A 7,029-nucleotide genomic window follows, 5' to 3' on the forward strand; every position below is an offset into this window, starting at 1 on the left:
TTATCTATCCATTCATTCAAAAATATCTATTGAATGCCTGGGCTGACACTGTGCTAGATGCTAGGGATTTAGCTGTGGTCAAGATAAACACAATCTCTGCTTTTATACCAGTGGAAGGGACAAGTAATAAATATTAATAAATACAGAATCTCTAATTATCTTACAGAAGTGCTAAGAAGGAAAACATGGTGATGTGATGGGCTAGTTGGCTGAGGTCATTTAGGGGTGGGTGCCTAATTTGGGTAAGGCTTGTCCATGGATGTGGGACTTCTGAGTTGAGATCTGAAGGGTGAGAATGAGACTGCCATTCATTCATTCTGAGGGAGAACAGCCCATAGTTTGTGCAGAAGGGCTTGGCACTGTCAAAGGTGAGACAGGTGGTGGTCAGCCGGCTGGAGTCTAGTAAACCCGAGGGTGGGGTTGGGGAGGAGCCAGCTTTTATTATTATAATAAAAGGGCGATGCCAAAACCTGAGCCCCATCTCAGGCAGCCCATTCTGTCTGCATGTGGACTGTGAGACAGTAAATATGAATGGAAGGAGAACTTAGGAAGGCCTGTAAATACGAATGGAAGGAGAACTTAGGAAGCTTTGAGAGAAACAATAATGAGTTTGACCAGGGAGGTGGCGGTGGAGCTGGAGAGAAAGGGATTTATCTGGAAGTGGAACCAACAGGACTTGTCCACGTTGGGGGAGGACAGAGGAATCTAGGGTGACTCCCAGGCTTTGGCTTCAGGGCGTGGGTGGATGGCGGTGAGATGGGGACGAAGGGGGCGGTGAGATGGGGAAGAATTGAAACCAAGATGGGATGCCAGAATGAAAACAATGGAAAAGGATGACGACACCAAGGGTTGGGGAGGATCGCTTTGGAAGACTACTTGGCATTAATCGTCAAAGTTGGGTGTCCATCAGTCTCCTGGTCTCTTCATGTCCCTGTTCCCTGGAGCCCCTTCGCCCTTGGACCTCCAGAGGGTGGTCCAGCGCGTGAGGAGCACGAATGGCCTGTCAGTCCCTTTCTCAGAGTGGCACAGAGCACTGCACCCCGGAGGAGTGCAGAGCAGGGCCGGGCTGGGATCGCCCTCCACTGCTTTACCCACTCTGGGTGCCGGCTCCCCTGGGCGCCTGCCCCTCAGCCCACGGGCTGCCGAGCACACGCAGTTCCCGCCGCTGCCGCGTGGGGCCGCCATTAAAGCACGAGGGTTGCTGTGACCCGGCTCGCACCTCCCCAACCTGGCATCTGGACATCCCTCTGCATCTCCAGGCTTTACTGTTACCAGCGCAGTAGGCTGTTGAGAGTTAACGGTCAAGGCAAATATTCTAGCCTTTCTGGTGAGGGAACTTCCTTTGTTCCCATTCTCAACAAGCTGCTCTCGATACATGCCTTGGATACGTACCAGTATTTAACCAAATTTACCTCCTACTCATTTTATGATTTTGCAAGTCCAGAGATAATTGTTGATTCTCGTGCAGTTGTAAGAAATAATACACGGAGATCATGTGTACCCTTTCCCCAGTTTTCTCCAATGGTAACATCTTGCAAAAACTATAGCACAATAGCATAATCATGATATGGAACATCACCACATCCCCCAGGTTGCTATTTGTAGCCAGAGCCACCCACTTCCTTCCCACCTTCACTTCTGGCAACCACTAATCCATTCTCCATTTAATGTGGATATTTCAAGAAATGTTGTATAAATGTAATCATATAGTATGTAACCTTTGGGGATTGGCTTTTTTCATTCATAAAGCCCTTGAGATCTACCTACATTATTACATGCATCTATAGTTCCTTTCTTTATATTGCTGAGTAGTATTCCATCGTCTAGATATCTTGTTTATTCACCTGTTGAAGAACATATGGAATGTTTCCCATTTATAGTTATTACAAGCAAAAGAGCTATTAACATTCAAGAACAGGTTTTTATGGGATAAATGTCCAGGAATACAAGAGCTGGGTGGTATGTGAGTTGTATGATTAGTTTTGTTTTGTTTTTTCCTTCAAATAACCCATTTATTTTAGATAGGAAACTTGATTTTAATAATAAATATTATACATTAATGAAATATGTCATTTGTTTATTAAATTATGAAGATTTAAATATGTTACATACACTCTTTCAAACCTTGCTGGCAAAAGAGGTCAATAAATATTGACATAGACAACTCATTTTCATTAAATACAATTAATAACTGGGAATTATCTCTACTTATTTATATATAATCACATAACAAAGGAATGATCCACAGACTAGTCCCATGATAGTTATCTTTCCTTTGGTATCATTGTCACATGTCCCCATTTTATGAAATAGATCCATATGAGACTAAGGCTCAGAAACAACATATTTAAATGGAAAAAATAAAATGTTATATAAAGTATTAACAGAGGAAACTAAAGCACTAAAAAGCCTGTGTATTCAGTCTTGATTAAGAACATCTGCAACTCAAATAGTGCACTAGTTTCTTTTAGCAAATCCACAGCTCCACTTCTAATTCCAGCCTATTTATAGGTGAGTGTTGTAGGGGACAATCCAGGAAAGTATGCTGTTCAGTGACAATTTTTGACTTATAGTTTAGTACAATTTTACCATCAATAATAAAAGGAGCGACTCCAAGTGCATTTCTTATTGACAATGAGTCACAGTAGCATGACAAATACAAAAAGCAGTACATTATATCTCTTGCAAGTTTTTGTCATTGAAGGTAAAAATTAACTACCAAATAAGTTGTCACAGTATTACATTATTTCAAAAAGGACAGCCATGAAATATCAGTAGTTGAATAATACAGGTAGGTTTTTTTTTTTTTTCCGCTTTCAATTGTATTAAAACCACTATACATAAATCTTCCATTTGAACATACTACTAATACCTTTCTTCTTATACTTTCAGAACTTTTGCCTATGTTTACTTCCTCTATTGTTTTCTGTTGTACTGTCACTATTACTGGTTTTCATTTATGTCTTTTGTTTACTTATCTGATAAAGATCCGATCTGAGTCACTTGTTTGTTGGGTGCGTTCCTGGGTGTTGATGAGCTGGCTGGGTCCGGTCTCTAGATTTGGAACATGATTTAGTGAGGAAGACCCAGATGTGAATTAAGAAGTGAGAGATCATTTCATGTAGGAAGGAAGCTACAGCATTGGGGCCTAGGCTTGCTACTGCATCTTCTAAAAGAAAAAATATTGTTGAGGTAAAGCAGCATTGTTAATTGGAAAGAACAGCATGGCAAAGGAAGAGCTGCCCATGGTTCTTCCTTCCTATAGACGTCAGATTTTAGTCTGAAATGTCAGTTCTTAGTGCGCTCATGGCAGAAGAATGACCAGATACACCAAAGTAAGTAAGACAAGCATGAAAATGAGGTTTATTGAGGAGAAAAAGGTAGGATTATAGGGCAAGAGCAAGATACAGGTTTACAGAGTGTGATATATACGCCATAAATGACAACTGGACCCACTGTAACAGCAAAGGAGAGCAAAAGGAAGGGCCCCCCAAAAAGGGACTGATTATGGTCTGCATCTTGTTGTTTTTTTTTTCCTTTTCCTCTTTTTTTTTTTTTATTTCAGCATATTATGAGGGTACAAATTTAAAGGTTTCAAATAATGCCCTTGCCTTCCCCCACAAGTCTGAGCTTCAAGGGTGACCATCCCCCAGACGGTGCCCATCTCACTCATGTATTTATATACCTGCCCCACCCCACCTGCCCAATACCCCATTAATGTGGTTCCTATGTGTCCACTTAGGTGCTGCTCAGTTAATACCAGTTTGCTGGTAAGTATATGTGGTGCTTGTTTTTGCATTCTTGGGATACTTCGCTTAGTAGTATGGGTTCCAGCTCTATCCAGGAAAATACAAGATGTGCTATATCACCATTGTTTCCTAGAGCTGAATAGTACTCCATGGTATACATATACCACATTTTATTAATCCACTCATGAATTGATGGGCACTTGAGTTGTTTCCACAGCTTTGCAATTGTGAATTGCGCTGCTATAAACATTCGAGTGCAGGTGTCTTTTTCATAGAGTGTCATTTGATCTTTTGGGTAGATGCCCAATAATGGGATTGCTGGATAAAATGGTAGATCCAGTAATGGAGATCAAATGGTAGATCCAGAAATCTGCCTCACCTGTCAGTTCTCTCAATAAATGTGAATGGCATAAACTCCCCACTCAAGAGACATAGGCTGGCTGAATGGATAAAAAAATACAAGCCAAGTATATGGTGTCTTCAGGAAACACACCTAACCTGCAAGGATGCATATAGACTAAAAGTAAAGAAGTATAGATCAGTATTTCAAGCAAGCAGAAGCCAAAAGAAGGCTGGTGTGGCAGTTCTGATCTCCAATGATTTAGTTTTTAAACCAACAAAAGTAGTAAAAGACACAGACAGTCATTATATAATGGTGAAGGGTAAAGTTCAACAAGAAGATATAACAATTTTAAATATATATGCACCCAACTTAGGTGTACCCAGATTCATAAAGCAAACCTTACTGGATCTAAGCAAATTGATTAACAGCAACTCGATAAAAACCAGAGATTTCAACACCCCACTGATGGCACAAGACAAATCCTCCAAACAGAAAATTAATAAAGAAATAATGGACTTAAACAAAACTCTAGAACAATAGGGTCTGCCTGACATTTACAGGACATTCTACCCCAAATACACTGAATTTACGTTCTTCTCATCAGCTCACGGGACATTCTCTAAGATTGACCATATCCTAGGACACAAAGTAAGTCTCAAAAAATTTTAAAAACTAGAAATCATACTATGTATCTTCTCAGATCACAGTGGAATAAAAGTAGAAATCAACCCTAACAGAAACTCACATTTCTACACAAAAATGTGGAAATTAAACAACCTTCTACTAAATGATTACTTCATAAATGAAGAAATCAAGATGGGAATAAAAAATTCTTTGAACAAAATGACAATGGAGAGACAAGTTATCAAATCCTCTGGGACACAGCTAAAGCAGTCCTGAGAGGAAAGTTTATTTCCATAAATGCCTATAACCAAAAGTCAAAAAGATCACAAATAGACAATCTAATGAATCAACTCAAAGAGCTGGAAAAAGAAGAACAGACCAACCCCAAACCCAGCAGAAGAAGTGAAATTAACAAGATCAAATCAGAGCTAAATGAAATTGACAACAGGGAAGTTATACAGAAGATTAATAAAACAAAAAGCTAGTTCTTCAAAAAAATAAACAAAATTGACATGCCTTTGGCTAGGCTAATGAAAAGCAGAAAAGAGAAATCTCTAATAAGCTCCATCAGGAAAAAAAAAGGAGATGTCGCAACCAATCCCAAGGAAATACAAGATATAATTTACAAATACTACAAAAACCTTTATGCACACAAACTGGAAAATGTGGAGGAAATGGGCAAATTTCTAGAAACACACAGCCTCCCTAGGCTCAACCAGGAAGAAATAGAATTCCTGAACAGACCAATATCAAGAGCCAAAATAGAGCAATTAAAAATCTTCCTAAAAAGAAAAGTTCCTACCCAGATGGTTTCACACCAGAATTTTACCACACTTACAAAGAAGGACTGGTGCCTATCTTGCAGAAATTATTCCACAACATCGAGAAGAATGGAAACCTCCCCAACACCTTTTATGAAGCGTACATAACCCTGATTCCAAAACCAGGAAAGGATGCAACAAAAAAAGAAGAAAAAGAAAAAAAAAAAAGAAAACTACAGACCAATATACCTTATGAATATAGATGCAAAAATTTTCAACAAAATCCTAGCTAACTGAATCCAGATGCTTATCAAGAAAATAATCAATCACGACCAAGTGGGCTTCAACCCAGGGATGCAGGGATGGTTCAACATACATCAATCTATAAATGTAATTCACCACATAAACAGATGCCCACATTAGGACCTCCCTTGTGGTTCAGAGGTCACCATAGAACCACTTTGATTGGACAGTTGGGAGTCACATGACCTGAGTCTTAACTATGCAGGCCAGTTATTCTAGGTCAATTTCCAGACTCTATGGTACCTATGCTGCTTGGCCTGCGGACTAGATAGTCCTCTGCATTCTTTCACAGTTTGTGTGCTAAATTCTGATTGGCAGATTCCTAGGGTGTTTCCTCCTACCCCTGGTATGGCAGTTACTCAGGAGAGGATTAGGGTGGACCAGGACCAAGATGGGGGCCACAGTACCCACTTTTGTCCCTGGGAGACTCGCAACCCCTCACTGTCTACCTAACAGTAACAAAGTGTTCAAAGCTTTAGTTAGTTTATTCAGAAGAGCAAGAGTTTCTGATATCACACATTAATTCATCTTCCATATAAATGAATTCCATGACACAGAACTATGGCATAAGACTTGTAGATGGGTGTTTAAAGCAGACAAATGCAAGACTTCCCCTTTTCTTTGTTTTTGCATGCCATCACTTTGGTTAATGGCATAGCCTATGAGAAACTGAAGAAACAGCTCACAAAGCATTTCTTTCTGCATTGGGGGTCTCTAAATTCCCCACAAACACCATCCTTTCGTGTTGGCCCTCCCCCCTCCCCCCAAGAGGAATCAAGAGGGTATATAATGGAGGAGGGTATATAATGGAGGTGGGTATATAATGGAGGGTATATAAAGGAGGTGCCATGACCTCACCCTGCCTTCCTGCTGCTGCCACCTTGGGAAGGAAGAGGTGAGGCTGTGATTCATTTTTTAAGGAATTGCCAAGCTGTTTTTGAGAGTGTCTTATAGCATTTCATATTCCCAATAGCAACATATGAGTAATCTAGTTTCATGTCAAGTTGTTTTGTGTAGGTGTGAGTTTGGTTTTTTCATGGAATGATGCCTGTAATAGGTGGAGTGAGAGCTCTTGATCCGAGGGAAAATCTGTGGTACAGTGGGAAGGAAAGCCATCATAATTTTTGGAGAAACCATTCAGATATGGTTGCCCTGGAAGAAAGGAAACTTGAAAGACTTTGTGGAAGCACTCTGGGAGGCCGAGGCAGGCGGATCACTCTAGGTCAGGAGTTCGAATCTAGCCAGAGCA

Source organism: Microcebus murinus, chromosome 5, assembly GCF_040939455.1.
Source record: "Microcebus murinus isolate Inina chromosome 5, M.murinus_Inina_mat1.0, whole genome shotgun sequence".
NCBI classification, from domain to species: domain Eukaryota; kingdom Metazoa; phylum Chordata; class Mammalia; order Primates; family Cheirogaleidae; genus Microcebus; species Microcebus murinus.